The sequence below is a fragment of the Leucoraja erinacea genome, chromosome 1 (assembly GCF_028641065.1).
Source record: "Leucoraja erinacea ecotype New England chromosome 1, Leri_hhj_1, whole genome shotgun sequence".
Classification (NCBI taxonomy): Eukaryota; Metazoa; Chordata; class Chondrichthyes; order Rajiformes; family Rajidae; genus Leucoraja; species Leucoraja erinaceus.
Genome location: NC_073377.1, coordinates 159,441,288 through 159,463,235, shown reverse-complemented (window position 1 = coordinate 159,463,235; position 21,948 = coordinate 159,441,288). Strand labels below are relative to the sequence as shown.

At 39.7% G+C, this 21,948-nt stretch overlaps 1 protein-coding gene and 1 long non-coding RNA gene across 4 annotated transcripts in view; one reads left to right on the top strand and one right to left on the bottom strand.

The window, feature by feature from the left end:
- The window catches only part of lrba (LPS responsive beige-like anchor protein), a 661,684-nt gene that overhangs the window by 313,398 nt on the left and 326,338 nt on the right, over positions 1-21,948 (top strand). The gene's annotated exons all lie outside the window — the stretch shown is intronic.
- LOC129703948 (uncharacterized) overlaps positions 1-21,948 on the bottom strand; it is a 38,792-nt gene continuing 16,844 nt past the window's right edge. The window contains exons 3-5 of one of the 3 annotated variants that reach the window (XR_008724659.1): positions 10,913-20,579; positions 10,603-10,667; positions 1-8,280 (exon numbers count right to left, since the gene is read on the bottom strand). This is a non-coding gene — a long non-coding RNA (uncharacterized LOC129703948). Of the gene's footprint in view, positions 8,281-10,602; positions 20,580-21,948 lie in introns of all 3 variants that reach the window. The other 2 variants (XR_008724660.1, XR_008724658.1) reach the window with 2 other exon arrangements.

Sequence of the window (21,948 nt, the reverse complement as noted above, 5' to 3'; positions counted from 1 at the left end):
CATAGACAATTGGTTTTTGCTCATGGCAGTGGGTACACGGAATCAGAGCTACATTTGCTAGATCACTTAAATCATGCTACAACACTTGTTTGCACATCAAATAACCAATTTTGAGGCGCAAGCACTTATCTGTTGTATAGCTCTGTGTTATCTCACCAGAAAAATGGTCTGCCTACCTGAATTTACTTCCATAATCATCCTGCACATTACACAATAAAGTACATAAAATGAAAAAAGAATAATTAGGTAAGTATTTTAAAAATTAATCAAGTTGTAGACTCAGATGCCATTCTCTTTTATAGTTTTATGCCCCTTTAAATGTAGACAATCCTCCATTTAAGAGAACGGTACAATCAGGGATGCATATACTTGAAATTGATTTGTATTTTAGCTGGGGTAATGAAAAATCACTATTTTGGCTACAGGAAAACCGAAATAATAACCAAACTAATAACAATGACAAAGAAAACTATCGTGAAACAGAATGACACCTATGATTTTGTCCTGTTTGATGGGAAAAATGGTGTAAGACAAAATGACCAGGTATTATAATAAAGGCACACAAGTAAAGGAATGCGTTGTGTTTTAAAGTCAACTAATGCTATTCCTTCAATTATTTGGAAAAGGAATGAAAATGTATCTTCTTTGTTTTGCCCTCTTTATCCCCCCCAAAGCCCTTTCCTAAATCATGGTTGGTGTTATAATGATCACTGGACTGCAGCTGTAATTTAATGAGCTATAACATTGATTGCTCCTTCTATAGAAACAGATTTATTTAACTTGATCGTGCACTTGGTCATTTTTAACTGCAGCGAAAACTAATTAACAAGCATTAATTACCTTATAAAAGTGACTCTGAATGAAAGCTTCAAAATACTAGTTCATAACACACATATCTCATTGAGGTGCATTGATCGTATAGCATCGACCGTTTTCATGAAGGTATCATTTCTGAATGCAATTCTTACTGATCAATTGTAAAAGAAACATGTTTTTGAATTTTGAACACCGGAGCACTTTTTGATACCATGTCATTAATTTACAAGTGTTCTACTGTCAAATTTATTGTAACTTTGAAAAAGATAGCATCATTGCTTGGCTATTCATCTTTTTTTCTAACCTCATAGGCATCTTCTTAGGAAATTGATTATTGCTGTAGTATAATTTTAACATCTTCGAAGTATTTCTTTTACAAAGGAAATAGAATAGCACAATCAGTTGTATTTTAGTTTCTGTCCACTAGTTTAACCTATTGCACCCTGCCTTAAAGAGGTATTTCTGGAAGAAAATGTTCACAATATGTCACAAGATAGCACTGCACCCATGACATCTGTACTCAAGATGAATGACCAGGCTGACACTAGTCAATAAGAATGTGATCTAAAAGCAATAACTATACCAAATCTGGAGATCCTCAGAGACTCGAACAAGACCAAATAGGTGAAGTGCACAGCTGGCTGCTTCTGCCAAAGGGCCTTTTATGTAGTGCACTGCTCTTATTAGTAGAATATATTTAGATAAATAAAATATTTTTCTTCCTTGTTTCATATAATTGTTCAGGTAATATGTGGATGAGAGCAATATTTACGCATGTGTCAGTTTTAGCTACTGAAGCTTTGTGCCAAACGCTCTTTACTCAAATCACTTCAACTTGAGATTTTTCTCTCTGCGTTCAAGTGCACCTTAATTCCTCACAGTGCCTTTGGATTTTCACCACCAATCTAATTTTTGACTTTTTGATATGTAAGGCTATCTAAATATAAGTTAAGATTTATTAAGTAACCAAACACATTGTAATTTGCAACTAATCACTTCTTGAGTTCAGAACTAATTTTAAAACTGCCTCTTATAAACCCCTTCAAAGATTGAATATTGTCTCTGTTGAATACTGGGGAAAACTCCATCTTAGAGGTGCTTTATAAGATAAATTGTTTTAATTGTCAGGCTGCATCGATGTTTTTCTATTAAATGCCAGAAAGTAATTCCAGCTTTTATTTGCTTTTATCTGCACAAAAATAATTACTGTAAATTATAATCTGTTGGGAATGTATCTATTTTTATTTTAATGGAAAGGCACCTGGGCAACATTAAACAATAAAGTATTTACATGATCGGTCCAAAAAGCTGGAACTATTTAGCATCACATTGGTGTCCTAGGTGCTTATAGCTTGAGTAAAACTATGTTAATAAAAAGGCAATGGTGCATGAATTAGCTATTTTATCTATTTCTGTTTATGTATTTATAATATTACAGGGTGTTTTGCTGATGCTATGATTTTTGGGTGCATCTGGATGTTAAAACATTAGTTCTAATCTGAAAATGTTATTTTCATTTGATTTATGTGCTGATTAGATGCGACAATCTATGTTCTTTAAAAAAAAAGCCGGATGGATTAAAAAATACTCGTGTTGGCAGTTGCCAGTGATTGCGTAGAATAGCTGAGCAAATCTAAGATTTGCTGTGTTCACACATTTAACCATTTTAAACCCTTTGTTATTGATAATAATGTCGCTCAACAAGTCTTTGTGAAAGATGCAGTATTTAGATGATTTGTTAACTGCAATGTTTGTTGCACAACCAGTATCTGAGATTCCACATCCATCGATGGAGCATATTACATAAATACGAGGGAATCTCTATTTCCAGTACATTGTCAGCATTGATGGAGGCCAATTGAAAATGGACCATATTTGAGTATTAAGTTTGTTTGCTTAGAACATCATCATATCTGTTATGCTGGTGGTAATGCTGTGCAAGAACAGATAATTGTGTGTGATATTGTGTTTGACCGGGCACGCATTCCATCTCAGCCTCACAGACACACTAACCTTTTATGCTACTGTGGGTCAAATGGAGATCAAGGCCTGCTGCAGTGGTTCTCCTGCCAAGGGGCAGTCTACATCAGTGATGAGATCTCAGTTGGTCGAACCTGAGCCTCATCCATATTAATTCACATTGGTAGGGAAATGCTGGACATTTAGAAAATATAGCCGCGGTCCTGGATGCACCACATGTGGCCACTAATGTTGGACTGAGTGGGATGTCAGATGTGCCGGCACTAGATCCATCGTTTGTTCTGTACTGTTTAAGAAAGAACTGCAGATGCTGGAAAAATCGAAGGTAGACAAAAAGCTGGAGAAACTCAGCGGGTGAGGCAGCATCTGTGGAGTGAAGGAATGGGTGATGTTTCGGGTCGAGACCCTTCAGACTGATGTTGAGGGTGGCAAAAAGAAAGGAAGAGGCGGAGACAGTAGGATGTGGGAGAGCTAGGAAGGGGAGGGGAAGGAGGGAGAAAACAAGGACTACCTGAAATTGGAGAACTCGATGTTCATACCGCTGCGGTGTTTGTTCTATACTTGTCTGCATTGTGCAGGCAAGGACGTCAAGAAGGGCATGGTTTCAAGCAGACCAGCTTACTGGCGATTCTCTTCCAAAGCATTGCCAAAAAGTAGGTACATTACACCCCAATGTTTTTAAGAAATGTACTGTCGGTATTTCATTGAAAAGATTAGGGCCAGTGGTGGCCACCAATATTTTTAAATAATTAATAAACAGATAAATAAATTAATAAATTATTGCTGTGCTGAAAGATTGATGATAATAGAAAAGACTGAACAAAATATTGAGTTGATCATTTTGAGATCATAATTGTTAGTATCGGGTCTCAAAATGGTAACTAATGCAACAAGGAATATAATGGAAGGCATAATAGAGCTTTGAAGTCAATTAAACCAAAGGTTTAGAAGAAAGTACAATGAAGCAAATGTAAGGAAGCTTGGCTGACAAGTGAAATTGAAGCATTGGTCAAGAATAAGGAGGAGGCATGGGACAGGTATAGGCAGGTGGGATCAAGTGTATCCTTGGAGGAGTTTCTGGAACTGAGAAGCAAACTAAAAAAGGAAATCAGAAGGGAAAAAAAGAGCCAAGAGATAGCCCCGGCAGATAGCATTGAGGACAATCCCAAAAGATTTTATAAATACATAGGGGAAAAAAGGGTAACTAGAGAGAGAGTGGGACCACTCAGGAATCAAAGTGGTCAACTCTGTGTGGAGCCACAGGAGATGGACAAGGTCCTCAATGAGTATTTCTCCTCTGTATTTACCGAGGAGAAAGACAGAAGGACAGAGGAACTTGGGGCAGTTAATGGAAGTGTCTTGAGAGCAGTCAGTGTTACAGTTGAAGAGGTGCTGAAGGTACTATCGTGTACGAATGTAGATACATTTCCAAGACCGGATTAGATATATCCGAGGACATTGTGGGAAACTAGAGAGGAAATTTACGAGAGCCCTGGTTGAAATTTACGAGTCGTCATTACAGGAGAGTTGCCGGAAGACTGGAGGGGGGCAAATGTTGTGCCTCCATTCAAGAAGGGCTGCAGGGAAATTGCTGGGAACTACAGGTCAGTGAGCTTAACATCTGTGGTTGGGAAGTTACTAGAGAGTATTCTGAGGGATAGGATATACAGGCATTAAATGGACAAGGACTGATTAGGAATAATCAGCATGGTTTTGTTCATGGGAGGTTGTGTTTCACAAATCTGATTGAGTTTTTTGAAGATATGACCAAAATAGTTGATGAAGGCAGAGCTGTAGATGTTGTATTTATGGACTTCGGCAAAGCATTCGACAGTTCCACATGGTAAACTGCTCTGGAAGGTTAAATCGCATGGGATCCAAGGAGAGAAAGCTGATTGGATAGAAAATTTGCTTCATGGAAGGAAGCAGAGGGTGATGGTGGAAGGTTGCTTCTCGGACTGGACGCCTGTGACTAGTGGTCTGCCACAGGGTTCAGTGCTGGGCCTGTTACTGTTTGTCAACTGTATCGATGATTTGGATGAGAACGTACATGGCAAGATTAGCAAGTTTGCTGATGATACAAAAGTGGGTGGTTTTGCAGATAGTGAAGATGGTTGTGAAAAATTGCAGCAGGGTCTCGATTGGTTGGCTAGGTGGGCTGAGGAATGGTTGATGGAATTTAATACAGAGAAATGTGAGGTGTTGAATTTTGAGATGTCTAACATGGGCAGGACCTGCACAGCGAATGATAGGGCTCTGGGGAGTGTTGTAGAGCAGAGGGATCTAGGAGTGCAGGCACATAGTTCCTTGAAGATGGAGTCGCAGGTAGATAGGGTGGTCGAAAAGGCTGTTGGCATGTAGGCCTTCATCAGAGAGTATTGCGCGCAGACATTGGGAGGTCATGTTGCAGTTATATAAGATGTTGGTGAGGCCGCATTTAAAGTACTGTGTTCAGTTCTGGGCACCATGTTATAGGAAAGATGTTATCAAGCTGGAAAGGATACAGAGAAGATTTTCGAGGATGTTGCTAGGACTCATGTGTCTGAACTATAAGTGGTTGAGTAGGCTGGGACTCTATTCCTTGGAGCACACGAGGATGAGGTGGGATCTTATAGTGGTGTATAAAATCATGAGAGAAATAGATTGGGTAGATGCACAGCGTCTCTTGCTCATAATAGGAAAATTGAGGACCAAAACACATACGATTAAGATAAAGAGGATAAGATTTGATAGGAATCGGATGGCTAACCTTTTTACAGAAAGGGTGTTGGGTGTATGGAACGAGCTGCCAGAGGAAGTAGTTGAGGCAGGGACTATTGCAATGCTAGACAGGTAGACAGATATATTTATTAGACAGATTTGGAAGGAAATGGGCCAAACCCAGGCAATTGGGACTAATGTAGCTGGGACATGTTGGCCGGTGTGGGCAAGTCAGGCCGAAGGGCCTGTCTCCATGCTGTATCACTATGACTCTACAAGGGACCAATATGCTCAGTGCTTGCAATCCAGAAACAAACTTTTTTCTTGTCTAACCTCTTCCCTTTTTCATCCCAAGAGCTGTAAATATATATTCCATTGTATTCCACACAGTGTTACATATAATATTGATGGAGTAATTAGAGAATTTCAGTGGATTATGGAAAATAAGATATTGTCTCAGCTCTAAGTTATTATCCACCTTTTGGGCAATTTCTCTTATTTTTAAGGACAACAGCAGGGCTCCTCTTGTTTACATTTTTTCCAAGTCACCATCTCATTAGCAAGTTATCTTGCAACTTTTTGGGGAGCACCCAATAAGATGTCGCTACAGTCATATTTTCCCTTTCTTTTCAGCTTTTTGTGGTAATTATTTTACCATGGTACCGTTTTCCTGTCCTCAATCACCACCAATATACTTGTTTTTAAGAGCTCCAACGTGTGCTCCAAGAGTTAGGAAGGCACCTTCCTATGCAAATGTGGGAGAAGTATTACTGGCACGTTTCCTTCCTTAGATCGTAGTATTTTGGTCCCAAAAGTTAATTCCAAATGAGGCAATATCTTATGTAGTATTTTTAATTCAGTACATAATATTGTCCCCTCACAATGCAGTCTGCTGATGCATTATGGAAACCAGTCCAAATTGGGTAATTGCTTTGCAAAATGGCTGTCCAGCCCCCACACTCCAGTCATCTGTCACTTTCATTACCCACCCATCACAACTCACACCGTGTTGTGCTCAGCCTTCTGCACTGTTTCAATACAAGAATACAAATTCAAGGGAAATTATCTCATTTTTCTTCTTGGCACGCATTACAGCCTTCAGGGTTAAAAATTGACTTCAACAATTCAAGCTAATGATCGTCTGTTTCCATTTTTTAATTTATCTTTTGTTTTTTTTTCCAAGTCCCGTCATTTTTGCTTTGCACCATTGTCCTGTTTATTGTTTATTTTTTCCTGCCTATTATTCTCTCACAACACTTCCCTTTTTTATTTAATCTTTTTTTCCGTTTGCCTTGTTTCAAAGCCAACATTTTGACAGTTCTGATAAAAGGGCATTGACCTGAGGAATGCACTATTTTTCTCTCTACAGCTGCTGACTGATCCAATGAGTATTTTAATGCACCTTGTTTTCGCTACATTTTTGTATTTTTTATATTATAGAAAACTATTTTATTAGACTTGTTATTTGCCATAACAAAGCTATTAATTTGCGCATCGTTATTTGAAGATATTTATCGAGGCCATTGAAATAAAGAGAATATATTTTATAGAATGTATATGGTAGCAAACAAAAAAGACAAGTTGGTTGGGGACACAAGGAACTGCAGATTTTACAAGAAAAGGCCAAGTGCTGGTGTAATTCAGTGGGTCAGGCAGCATCCCTGGAGAACATGGATAGGTAACGTTTCAGGTCAGGATCCTTCTTCAGACACAAAGTTCATTCATAATGTCTGGTTGCACTATTATTAACTATTATTAGATAGGAAATGTCTGCATTCGGAACACAAAGCACAGGGGTAGTGAGGGGGAGGGGGAATATACGTAGAAAAGACGAGTGACACTGAACTGACATCACACGTTAAAATGCTATAACTTCAGAACATTATGAGAACAGTATTCGGCGTTAAGAAGGAGATGGAGAGATAAGGACATTTTCAAGAGTTAAGAGAATCAAGAGTATTTTATTGTCATATGTCCCAAAATGGAGCAATAAAATTCTTACTTGCAGCAGCACAACAGATATGTAAACATAGCACACTTGAAACACCATAATCAACAACAAAAGGTTACTGCAAAACCAAAGACAAGTCTGTAGTTCAGAACTCATTTTGGGGTTGTATTATTTAAAAGCCTGATGGTTGTTGGGACCAAACTGCTGAACCTGCACGTCACAGCTATCAGGCTCTTATACCTTCTTCCTGGTGGCAGGAGTGAAGTAAGAGTGTCTCCAGGGTGGTGTGGGTCTCTGATGATGCATGCTGCCTTTTTGAGGCAGTGAGTCTTGTAGATCCCTTTGATGGTGTGGAGGTCAGTACCAAGTAATGGACTGGGCAGTTAACTTTTTGCAATCTTCTTCATCTTGGGCATTCGACTTGCTGCACCAGGCCATGATGCAGCCAGTTGATATGCTCTCTACTGTGCACCTGTAGAAGATCAAGAGAGTATTCGTCAACGTACTGAATCCCCTCAGTCTTTTAAGGAAGTAGTTGCTGGAGTTACTCCAGCTTGTTGTGACTACCGAGGCATTAATGGGCTTTCTTTATGATTGCACCAATGTGCTGGGACCAGGACAGATCTTCAAAGATATGCACGCCCAGGAATTTGAAGATTTGGACTCTCTTCACCACCGGCCCATCGATGAAGACAGATTTGTGGATCCTCGCGTTTCTTTCCCAAAGTCATCAATCAGTTCCTTAGTTTTACTGACATTGAGAGCAAGGTTGTTGTTCTGGCACCATTCGGTCAGTCGATCGATCACCCTCCTATACTCTGACTCGTCGCCATCTGTAATTCGTCCAACAATGGTGGTGTCAATGGCAAATTTGGAGATTGAGTTGGAACTGTGTCCGGCTACACAGCCATGAGTAGAAATAGAAAGCTAGACGGATTTACAATAAGTTGGGGAAGTCAATAAGCCAGTGAATCTAAAGATGGGATGAGACTCACTTAGAGTTTAAAAAGCAGGTGAATGACAAGGTAAATCAAAAAAGAGGAATATGAGAGGCTCTGCAAGTGAATGAGTTTTGTACTTTAATAATCCATGTTTGAGTGAAGCAGTATTCTCTTTTTATCCTAATTCGTTTTTTAACAAATTAATTGAATTTCAAAAGCTTTTCATGTTAGTGCAAAATCTAGGATTTTGGACCTGTGTCTTGACAGCAAATGTAAACATTCAAACTAATTATTCTTATTTGAATTTTGATAGCTTTTCGTTTTTTGTGACAGAATATAAACATATTGATTACATTTTTGCTCCATTGTGTGTAATATCAACTATCTATCCATTTGCCTATTTCCCCCATTTGTTAATTTCAAGCTGTTTACTTTCCTAAATGTTCCCAACCTTTACACACAATTCTAACTCAATTATCTGCACATTTAACTCAATTATTCCAACACAGTTTTTCAGTAATGGTCATGGTCTCGCCAGATTTTCAACTCTTGGGCTGCGCCTACCTCACATGATTAGGATTGTAGCATCTGACACACTTGGTTGATTTTGACCACTCGTTCCTCTTCATTACCAGAAATTATTCTCATCCATGCACACACATTGGTCATTTCTCAGCCCCCATGGTTTTCATGCTCTAAAAATCCATTAAAAAAAATCAGCACCCATCTCCCAGAATACTCTTGTACTATGAGCATTACTAATTGAAGATGTGTTTCCTTACATTGCTTCCTCTGAATTCTTCAAAGTAATAGCAGGGAATATATTTTAAACAAATGTGATTTGGTTTGTGTACATAGGACCAATGCACATTTCTATATAGTACTTTTTAAAAGATGTCAAGGAACAAAGGGATTGAGTGGAATTATAAAATCAAGTCGAGTTCATTGTCATATGCACAAGTGTGGCGAGATACAGGTACGATGAAAATCTTGCTTGCTGCAGCATCATAAGCACACAGACTTGGACAAAGACAGAAATATAAACTGTCTGCAAAATTACACATACAATTCTGCAAGGCTGTGCAAAAAAAAGATGTTAGTGCAAAACACAATTAGAAAATCAAATCAAATCCACTGTGATGCAAAAGGTACAATGTAGTGTTCTGTTGTCCAGGTATTAAGATTATACAGGTCAATTCTACACCTGATAGTTGTTGGGAAGTAGCTATTCCTGAATCTGATTGTGTGGAACTTCAGGTTTCTGTGCCTTCTGACAAATTAAAGCAGTGAGATCAAAACATTGTTTAGATAGTGGGGATTCTTAATGATGGATATCTCCTTCACGCGGCAAGCCTCATGTATGGTTTTCATGGTGGAGTGCTCTGCCTGTGATGGGCTGGGCTGGGTCCACCATTCACTGGAGTCTGTTAGGATATTTTTTATTATGCATCTGCAGAGGTTTGTTAAGCGTATTTAGTAACATGCTGAATCTCTAAACGCCAAAACTTCTAACAGGTATAGGCACTGGTGAGCCTTCTTCATGATTACATCTATATGTTAGTCCCAGGACAGGTCATCTGAGATGTAAACGCCCAGACATTTGAAGTTGCTAACTCTCTTCCCTGCCACAGTGACTCCAGATTTTGATTATTTTGTCCTTTTGAATTAGCACATTCTCTTGTTTATGCAGTCCAGGCATCCTAACTGCATATTAAAAATAGTGAACAAATTCCAATCTGTGTGCTTTTCTGATAAAACTGTAATTAAATTCTGGCTTGAGAAAAAATAGTACATTTTAAGTAGTAACTTTTAAAAAAAGAATTATCTTGTCATGAAAAATACTAGTGATGATTTGCTAAAGGAAACTTTTTGATTTCCTCTGATATCAAAGGGTGCTCATGTCCTTTTTTTTCCTCCAGTTGTCTTTAATCTCATGTTTCTGTCTGTCCATTATATTTTTTCTCTAGTTTTTTTGTTATGAGGACTAGGTAGGCAACTTCAACTGCCAAAACCATTGTCCATTTGTGGTAATTGAATTTGAGGTAGGGCAAAAAACATATTTTTTTGTTATTAGCAGACTTGCATCTGATTTCTATTTTACTTCATTTCACACTTTTTTCAAATTACGTAAATATTTCAAAAGATCATAGTCGTTATAGTCACCCTTTCACTTTGCACATTGCCATTTATTTCTGTAATGTTGGACACACTTACTTGATTATTTTAGTATGGTAAATGTTCTAATCACCTTCAGTTTCAGTATGCAGGATTGGTGGGATCTTAGGGAAGAGGGAAGGAATTCATTGATGTTGGTTTATTGTTAAAATACCAAGATACAGTGGAAAATGTGATATACAGTCAAATCACTCCGTACATAAGTATAATCAAGACAAGTACAATAGGTAATGCAAAGAGAAAAATAGCCAGAGTGGAAAATACAGTGTTACAGCATTACGGTGTTACAACTACAGAGAAAGTACAGATTAAAAGTGTGAAAGGCCCACTATGAGGTAAATTGAATTACCTGGACTACGGCCTTGGTTTATAAAAGGATTATGCAGTAGCTTGATAACAGCAGGGAAGATGCTATTTCTGAATCTAGTGGGATGTGCTTTCAAGCTTTTGTATCTTCTGCCTGACGAGAGAGGAGAAGAGGGAATGATTGGGGTGCAAAATGTCCTTGATTATGTTGGCTGCTTTTCTGAAGCAGTATGAATATAGGGGGGGAGGCTGGTTTTTGTGATGGACTGGGCTACATCCTCAACTCTGTGCAATTTCTTGCGGTTTTGAGCAGAGCAGTTCCCAAACTAAATTGAGGAACAACCTGATAGAATGTTTGCTTTTGGGAGATCACTAACAGCACTTCCATAAAAATGGGCTGAAAAGCTTGCGTATTGCATAAGAAAGTCCAGAATTGGATGATTGCCATATTTGTACAGGGTTGGTGTTCTTGTAGTTTTGGAAGTGAAATTAAAAGGGTGAGAGTGTGATGATATTTAAACACATTTATACCATATAGAACAATGTATATCTGTCACAAATAATGTTCTTTTGTAATAAAAAGAGAAACCTGCTATTATTAAGTGGGTCAGGCATCACACGAGGAAATAGAAACAGCACTTCAGCTTCAAGAAATCTTCATTAGAAAGTTGTTTTCCTTTCAGTCATTGGATCAGGACATCTTTGGCACGACCAGCAGTTAATACCGGTCCCTAATTCTCATTGAGAAGATGGTGAGACTCCCCACTACCCGATTGATTTTTCTGATCAAAGTATCTACGGCAAGCATTTATTGTGCATCCCTAGTTGGCCTGAAGTAGATGATGGTGAGCCTTTAATTATTTGGCAGTAACAATAAAGGAATGCTCATATATTTCCATGATGTTCGGCTCTGGAACAGAATTGGCAGAGGATTGTGCTGCTATGAGTCTGAAGCCCCTTGTCCTTCTTGGTGTAAAGAGATTACAAGTTTGGAAGGTGCTTTTGGAATAACCTATGTAATTATCTGCAGTTCATTCCATGGACACTATGCACTGCACCTATTGTGTGCCAACACCGGAGGGAATGAATATTTATCATGTTGAATGGGGTACCAAACAAACTAACTAGCCTCTGTAACCGATGCAGAATTCTCCAACATTCTGCATTCAAAGTGATCACACCACTAGTCACATCTTTCTATCCTCATTGTTTTCCGCAATGACCACTCCCTCTGCAACTCCTTGGTTCATTCATCCCTGCCCACCCAAACCACCCCTTTTCCCTGCAACTATAGGAGATGTAACATCTGCCCCTATACCTCCTCCCACACATCCATTCAGGGACCCCAACAGTCCTTCCAGGTGAGATGAGGGTCACGTGCACCTCCTCTAAACACATCTACTGCATTTGGTGCTCCTGATGAGGCCTCCTTTACATCAATGGGACCAAGCATAGACTCAGCGATTGTTTCACCAAACAATTGCTCACTGGATCCCCCGGTTGCTAACCATTTTAACACTTTTCCATTTGCTTACTAACCTTCCTGGTCTGGGCCTCCTCCATGCCAATGAATATCAAGGGTAGCTGTAGGAAATGTTCTCATTTTGGAAATGGATATTGCCCAGCAACTTTGTGATATGATTCTTACTTGCACTTAGAAGAACATGCCTGAATGTTGTTTAGGTTTTGCTACACACAGGCATAGACTCGTTAATATGCTGAGGAGTTGCAAATGGAATTGAAGTCATCAAAGAACATCCCTGCTTCTGGCCTCATGATAGAAGGTAGACCATTGATGAAGCAGGGTGCTCTTCTGGGAAGCTCCTACAGTGATGTCCTGGAGCTGAAAAGATTGATCTCCAATAAGCACAACAGTCATCCTTTTGTACAAGATATGACTTCATCCACAGGAGTGCTTTCTCTTCAACTTTTGTTTTGCCAAGTTAAAACCAATTCAAATCTGGAATTCAGCAGTTTAGCTGATGTTTGGGTCAAGCTGTGGTGGTATGGAATCGGGTTCCTGATAGAATCCAGACTCGGTGTGTGCACGTCTGTGATTTCTGACTAAATACCACGGATGGATTCTTTATTTTGAATTTTTCACTGAAGATAATTGTGAATGGTTCAACTTTTAGCACTCGCATACTGGCGCCTGCATTGTTGAAGATAAGGATTCCTTAGGCATCTCCTCTTCCCATTAATTGTTTGTTTTCCCATCACTATTTCCAGTTAGATGTGGTTGAACTGCAGAGCTTTGATCTACTCCATTGGTTTTGAGATCATTTAGCAATGCCTAGTGCACTTGTGTAATACTGCGTTGCAACTTCACTAGGTTAGCATCTAGAGTGAGGGATGTGCTGTGCCATAACATTACAGATTATGGTGGTGTGCATTTCTATTGCTGCTGCAATCCATGGTGCCTCTTGAATGTTCAGTTTTGAACTGCCAGATCTGCACTAAATCAATCGCCTTTAACACATTTGGAATGCCACAAAGCATGATGGATAGCTATGCCAAGGACTCAACTCTGAGGAACTCCTGCAGCAATATCCCGGTAGCACACCTACTTTATCTTTGGGAAGGTATTACTCCAATCATGGAGGATTGTCCAATTATGCTCATTAGCTGCATTTTTTCCAAGTTTGTTGAATGTACCAGAATTGAATCCCAGAGCGAAGGTTGTGTTTCTCAGTGAAATGCAACTTGTTGTCAAGAGAAGCCACTGTCACCTCATCTCTGGAATGCAATTTTGCTACATTAATGGATGAGGTCTGGAGCCAATTGGTCCTGGAAAAAACCAAATTGGACATTGATAGGCAGGCTACTGTTGAGCAAATGCAGCATTTTGAGCAACACCTACCACAATCGAGAACAGACGGGGGAGGGGGGTATAACTGAGCAATTTGTGTACATGGAAACCTGGGGTATTTTCCACATTCTGGGACAGATACCTAGTAGTAACAATACTGGGGCAGCATCGAAGAAGGCATGGCCAAATTATATAACTGCAGTACTTCCACAAAGGTGTTCAGTGGCTACTGTTTGGATTTTGATCCAAGCAAAGTAAAGTAATTACAATGTGTGATTCCAAATCAGGGTTGTAGGTGGGTTGGGAACTTGAAGGTGGTTATGTTACCATGTGTCTGCTCATTTTGTGCCTCCAACCTACAAACGTTGATGGTTTGGAGGATATTGGTGAAGCTACTTGGTTATATATTACACTGGCATTTGGAGATTAGACACAGTAGTCCAATGTACCACTGATTCTACAGGTGTACAGTAGAGAGCATATTGAATGGTTGCATCATGGCCTGGTTCGGCAACTTGAACGTCCAAGAGCGGTAAAGACTGCAAAAAGATGTGAACACTGTCCAGTCCATCACCGGCTCTGACCTCCCCACCATCGAAGGGATTTATTGGAATCGCTGCCTCAAAAAGGCAGCCAGCATCATCAGAGACCCACACCATCCTGGCCACACACTCATTTCACAACTGTCATCGGGAAGAAGGTACAGGAGCCTGAAAACTGTAATGTCCAGGTTCAAGAACAGCTTCTTCCATACAGCCATCAGGCTATTAAACACTACAACCCCAAATAAGCTCTGAACTACAATAGACTATTGTTATTATTATTATTATTAATATTGCACCACTATTGTTTTGTTTTGAATATGTGTGTATGTGTATATATATGTGTGTGTGTGTGTGTACTTGTGAGTATGTGTGTATATATACACATTAGAGAACTTTTGTTCCTCTCGTTTATCATATAGTTTACAGTGTACTATGTTTACATATTTTGTTGTTCTGCTGCAAGTAAGAATTTCATTGTTCTATCTGGGATCTATGACAATAAAACACTCTTGACTTGATTATAATAAGATTAAAAAAACAGTTTAGGAAAATCATAGTGAAGAATCATGTGTTTGTGCAATGGCCTTCAGTGTTAGAAATGGTTTATCCATAGGAGGTGAATAGAACCTAGAACACTTTCAGAATATGTAAGAATATATCTGCCTGTTATACTGAGGCTTAACGCAGAAGCTACAACGCTTATGGTAATGCTACAGTAGTACTCCAGGCCAGGGCAACTATACAAATCCAGAGCAGTTTTGTGCAAAAGCAAATTGCAGGAAAAGACAGCTCCATCTCTCTGAAAGAGGCACTGTACAGAGCATCAGCTTAGGGTATGGTTCCCTATTCAGCACATGCTGGCAAATACATAGTAATGTTTATCAAGATCAGGGGACACGAATGTAGAGTTGATGCAAATAATGGATTAGGTATGAAAAGAATGATTAGATCTTTAGTGGAGATAATTTCAAAGTAGAATCAAAATGAAACATAACTATCTCAGGGCTTCCTCATTCCAAGCAAATTACAGTTTCTACACATTTTTATCTTATGCTTCGCATGCTATCCTACTATGATGATTCAGGTTCATGATCTGTGCTTGTGATGAGCGAAAAGGGTAGTCATGCAAAACAGGTTAATGAATCTTGAGGTCCAGAGCTTAATGCACTACATTGATTAAATCAGTAGCCAGATCATATGCATCCAACAGTTTCATATCCTATGATCCTAGAGTGATTAATTGGGAACTGAAAATTTATTTGGAAAACCTGTCATCATCGGCGGTCACTCGAAACGAGTATGACTGTCCTCTCCATAAGGTCGTCTACATGTGGGTCAGCAGATGTCGGTAGAGGCCGATCTGCGATCCACACACCTTGGTGCAACGTGGGCAGTGGAGAATGTTGGTGGTTGGTAGTCGTCGAGCCCCCTTCCCTCTCATTACAGTGCTGTTGCTTTGTCTCTGCGACACGGCATGGTTCCATTTCATGAAGTGCAGCTCCTTCCTGCACGGATTTCCTCCAGGAGCGCATGTTCAGTGCAATGTGCTCCCAGTTGCTCGATGTGATGTGGAATTTCTTCGGACTATTCTTGATGTTCTCCTTGAAGCGTTTCTTTGGCCCACCGGGTGCTCGCTGACCTTCCTTCAATTGAGAGTACAGGATCTGTTTAGGGAGACGTTGGTGCGTTTGTCCTCCCAGCTGATACTCAGAATCTTTCGTAAGGATCTTTGTTGGTATTGTTCCAGGGCTCTCAAGTACCTGCTGTAGGTGGTCCATGACTCGGCTCCATACAACAGGGTGGAGAGGACAACGGCTCTGTAGACCAGCAGTTTTGTTTGAGCCTTTAGGTCTTGGTCTTCAAAGACTCTTTTCCTGAGTCTGGCATAGGCTCCACTGGCACAACTCAGGCGATGGTTGACCTCAGAGTCGATGTCAGCTTTTGAGGAAAGAATGCTGCCAAGGTAGGGGAAGTGGTCAACGTTTTCAAGTGTGGTGTCGTCCACTTTTATAGTGGGCTGGGTAGACGGCTGGTTGGGTGGAGGTTGATGTAGGACTGGGTCTTCTTGATATTTAAGGCAAGGCCCATGGCTCCGTATGCCTTGGCAAAGGCATTCAGGGTGCCCTGGAGGTCTTCTGCAGAGTGTGCTGCAATGGCGCAGTCGTCTGTGTACTGAAGCTCCATGATGGCGGTGTTACTGACTTTGCTCTTGGCTTTCAACCTATTAATGTTGAAGAGCCCACCGTCAGTTCTGTAGACGATTGGGATCCCCTGTGGCAGCTCTTCACCAATGAGGTGAAGTATGGCAGCAATGAAGACGACAAACAGGGTGGGTGCGATGATGCATCCCTGTTTCACTCCCATTTCCACTGTGATGGGCTCGGACTCAGAGCCGCAGTTGCTGAGCACTGTGACCGACATGCCATCATGTAGAAACCTCAATATTCTGATGCACAACAATATGCAAAACATGGCAGTTTTGATAATTTTGTTATGTCCCCTTGAATTGTTTACCGAAGGAATGTCACTGTAACATTGGGAGATATGACAACCTATCTGTACACACCAGGATCTGCAAGTGATCGTGAGATAAATGGCTATTTAATTGGTTTGGATTGAGGAATAAATCTTTGGCTAGGCTGCCAGGATAACTGAATCACAAGTGGAATCTTTAACATCCATCTAAGTGGATAGATGGAATCTCACATTAATATTTCATCCAAAAGATTGAAGTGCCGTATTTGTTCAGTCTATATTGAAATTTCAACCTGGGTTGTGTTCTGCAGTGACGTTTAAACTTTCCAAATGTCTAACTTGGGTGAAGGTTGTAAGTTTTAGCCAAGCCGAACACAAATTTCCAGGTTTAACAAGCTTCATGTATACTTAGTGTTCCAGCTGCTGCTTCCCAGTGAATAAGATAATAAATTAAAAAAGCTCAACTTTTCCTTTTTTTTCATTTGTTGAAAAAGTTGTAAGACAAATATAAAATGCATACGTTTGTCATGCTGCATACTTTACTTCTATAGTTCCATTTAATTGTCTTTGGATTTAAATGTGTGTAACATAAGTAAAAAGTCTGAACTTCAGTTGTCCATCTTTTTTGGTAGTCCTTCAGGATTGACTATATCCATGAGTCTCTTTCTCTGCCTTCGTAGGAGTGTAGGTACATAGTTCCTTGAAAGTGGCATCACCGATAGATAAGGTCTTTCGACACTTTGGCCTTCATCAGTCACATAGTGTTGAATATGGAAGTTGGGAGGTCATGTTACAGTTGTATAAGACATTGGTGAGGCCGCATCTTATGGAAAACATGTTGTCAAGCTGGAACGGGTGCGGAGAAGATTTACGAGGATGTTGCCAGGACTATAGGGCATGAGCTATAGGGAGAGGTTAAGAAGATTAGGGCTTTATTCCTTGGAGCTCAGGAGGATAAGGAGTAATGTTATGGAGGTGCACAAAATCGTGAGAGGAATAGATCGGATAAATGCACAGAGTGTTTTGCCAAGTAGGGGAATCGGGAACCAGAGGACAGAAGTTTAAGGGGAAGGGGGGAAAAGATTTATTAAGAACCTGAGGGGTAACTTTTTTAAACAGAGGGTGGTGTTGGAACAAGTGTATGGAACAGGTAGTTAAGGCAGGTAACCTTTTCTTCCTAAGTGGAAAAATCAAATACCAGCGGGCATAGTTATAAGGTCAGAGGGAGAATGTTTACAGATGTACAGGGCAAGTTACAGAGACTGGTAGGTGCCTGGAATGCCTGGCCTGGGGTAGTGGTGGAAGCATTTCTGATAGTGGTGTTTAAGAGGCTTTTAGATTTCCAGGGGGTTGAGGGATATGGAGCACATGCAGGCAGAAGGGATTAGTATAAGTAGGCATCATGTTTGACAAGGACATTATAGCTATATAGCCCGTTCCATGCTCTGTTAAAAGAATATCAGAGTTGCAAAATGCAGAGCAGGGGGATATGCCCAGCAGGTCAAATTGGATATGTCCTCCACTTCCATAGAGAATAATTAAGAAAAATTAAAGGTAAAAATAACCCCACAGCGAATGGTACTGATGGACAATTGAGACAGAGTGAGCAGATTATCTGATGTGGTAGAATTCAATATTGAGCCCAGACGAAAACATGCCTTGTTTCACTTTTCACAGATGCAGCCTGACTTGCTGAATATTCCCTGCATTTTCTATTTTTATTTGACATTTCCAGCATCTGCTATCTTTTTGATTTTAGGTTGTCTCTATAATCCTTGGACATTTAAGAAACATTAACATGGAAATATATTGATAAATAATTGATTAAAATCTAAAAAATGACACAGTATTTCTAAAATAATGTTTAAATATTTTTTTAATGAATTAACCTTCTCCAAAGCATTCTCGGCAGTGCGCTGACTCCCTTTGAAATCAGTGGGGTTCCAGGATCTGAGTGTTTCCTCAGCATGGCGCTAAAGAATCCCTGCAAGTTTGGCCCTGCTGTTGGACACCATTTACTGACGTCTGGGACTTGTAACTGAATCACTGCACAATAGCAGTTCTTCAGAACTGAAAATTAAATCCCATGAGGATAGATTTTACACATGTAAAATGGATTATGCAGCAATATAAAATGCAGCCCTCTATTGGTAGCAATCTGTACTGCAGTACAAGATTGCAGTACAAGTACAGTCTGAAGAAGGGTCTCGACCCAAAACGTCACCGATTCCTTCTCTCCAGAGACGCTGCCTGTCCCGCTGAGTTATTCCAGCATTTTGTGTCTACCTGCAGTACAAGATGTTGGTAAGGCCACATTTGGAGAACAGTGGATAGTTCTTTACACTCTGCTTTACAAAGCACGTCATTACATTGGAAAGGATGCAATATAGTTACGAGAATGTTGCCAGCTTTGGGGTGATTGAGTTATAACAGAAGGCTAAATTAATTGAGTATGTTTTACCTGGAGGTAGAAGGTTGAGGAGTGACCTTATAGATGTACATAAAGTCATGAGGGGCACAGATAAGGTGAATAAATACAGCCGTTTCCCTAGGATAGGGGAGTATAATACTAGAGGCCATCGGTTTAAGGTGAGAGGGGAAAGATTTAAGGAGAATTTGATGGGCAACTGCCAGAGGAAATGGTGGAGGTGGATACAGTTCTGATATTTAAAAGATGCATACATGGATGGGAAAGGCCTGGAGCCATAAGTTGGGCCAGGAGCAGACAAGTGGGACTCTCTGGGTTGGGCAAGTTAAATCAGCATGGATTGTTAAATGTCCAAGTTTTGCAAAGTGTTGTCAGTCTAAACTAAAAGGTTTGGGTAATTTATCTGTGCTACATTTCGCAGAAACACCATATGCACTTAACAAATCAAATTAAGACCTTTTCTTTCAGCAACCAAAAATCCACAAGCATTTGAAAACACTGCATTAAACTGTGAAATGGTTCAGATGGAATTCAGGTCAACTATTATGGTTGTCCCAATTGCATGACTGAGATGAACTTTAGCTCAATAGTAGACTAGGGATGATTAATGGTGTGTGGCATGTGGCCAACTTGGTTGCAAAAAAATAATGTTTAAGCGGACAGAAACCATTGGATATAAATTGTTGGATCTACTTCCTAGTTCAAATTAATTGAATAAAGCATACAGTCAGATATAACAATGTACATATCGCAGGGCTACCTTTTATTCATTTGCATTGCACCATTATGCCTTGTACATTATATGTCCACCACAGTTCCTCATCAAGTGTTTGACACACGATTTGACATGGAATCGACCAGATTCTAACAGTTACCAAGGATTTTTTCTTCTTGATGCCACAGCTGAATAATGGCCTTGATGAACTTCTCCCTCATGGTACAGTCCTTACCTTTCTGTCTCTCCTTGATACTTGACCACAGATTCTCTATCGGATTCAGGTCAGGCGAGTTACCAGGTTATATGTCCAAGACATGTATCCCCTTATGCTGGAAAGATTGGGGCACGAGCTTTGATGTACTGCACAGCGCAAGATCTTGTGGAATATCCCAGATACATCAAGGAAAGTGTTCACTATCTCCAGGCATCACTCTCCTCTGCATTACATCGATATATTATGGCGATCTCATCATTCTAGCAACTGGGTACAACGGACCAACACTATAGTAGCTGTAACAACCCCAGAACATCATCTTTGCAGGATGTTTGACAAACTGGTCGATGGGTCGTTTTCTCATTGGCTCTCTGAATTATATCTGAACATGTGTAGGAAGGAACTGCAGATGCTGGTTTAAATCGAAGATAGACACAAATAGCTGGAGTAACTCAGCGGGTCAGACAGCATCTCCGGAGAAAAGGAATGGGTGACGTTTCGCGTAGAGACCCTTCTTCCGTCTGAAGAAGGCCAAATGTGGCAATAATGAGCAGAATAATTTATCACATTGAATGGAAAAAAAAAAAAATCAAAACTTAAATTTAATTATAGATTTAATATTATTCAATTCTTCGCCTACGTTAACCAGAAATGTACTATTTGCAGAATTTAGTGGCACACTGCATAAAGGTATCAACAGAAGCATTGGTGAAGCTGACAATATTGAGCTTTTGAGAGTATTCTTTCTGAACACACAGCAACGTACATGATCAGAAGCAGTACATGGAAGTAACCACAAGCTAAAAACGAGATTTTCATTTTATCCAAATGTTCTCATTACCTTGATATGGATTATTTTCACCATGGTTTTATCAACTGAAGTTATAGTCCTGCACTTTCCCCAGAATCCCTACTCTCAACATTGAAACGATTATGCAGTGTGTATGTAACTTTATGATATTAAACCAGAAATTGTTCTAAGTTTTGAGAACATTCAAATATGTTTATAAGCCTTGCCTTTAAATGAAAGGTTTGAATTGATTTTCTGGCATAAGCTATTACTTCTATTTAAAGAAGACCTCTGAAACCTATAACCCTCCAAACCTGGCGATTGCTTCTTGCTGTTGATGGAACTCAAACATGGTCTAACCAACTGAATTGTCTGACTTTAAAATGCACCAACATTCTTTTTGAGATCAGTTTGTCCTACCGCGGAAGTGTACCTTAAAAATGAAATCTGTATAGCAACAGAGATGGATACATCATTGACAGCTTCTACAAGAATGCTGTAAATATTGGACTTATGCCAGATACACACATTAGAGTTCAATGTTCATCAATAACTCAACATAGTGATAATAGACCTGATAATAAGACATGATTTAGTCCCAGGAGTGGTTAAATGCAGCATTCTGTGACCCCCAAATACATAGTACTACCACTTTGACGATGTTTCAATCCAAAATGAAATAACCTGATATTTTGCTGAATTTCAGGGGTAACCACCAGTTTACATGAGTCACAATAATAATAATAATACTATAATAATAATAATAATATCTTGTCATTGCATATCAGTGCAACGAGATTTAGTATGCAGCTTCCAACCGACTTGAGAATGAAGGGACAGAAGTTTAGGGGTAACATGAGGGGGAACTTCTTTACTCAGAGAGTGGTAGCTGTGTAGAATGAGCTTCCAGTGGAAGTGGTGGAGGCCGGTTCGATTTTATCATTTAAAAATAAATTGGATAGGTATATGGACGGGAAAGGAATGGAGGGTTGTGGTCTGAGTGCAGGTAGATGGGACTAGGGGAAGAAAAGTAAAATAAATAAATAAGCTGTGTGTGCTGTAATTGTTATATGGTTATATGGTTATAAGAAAAGTAAAAT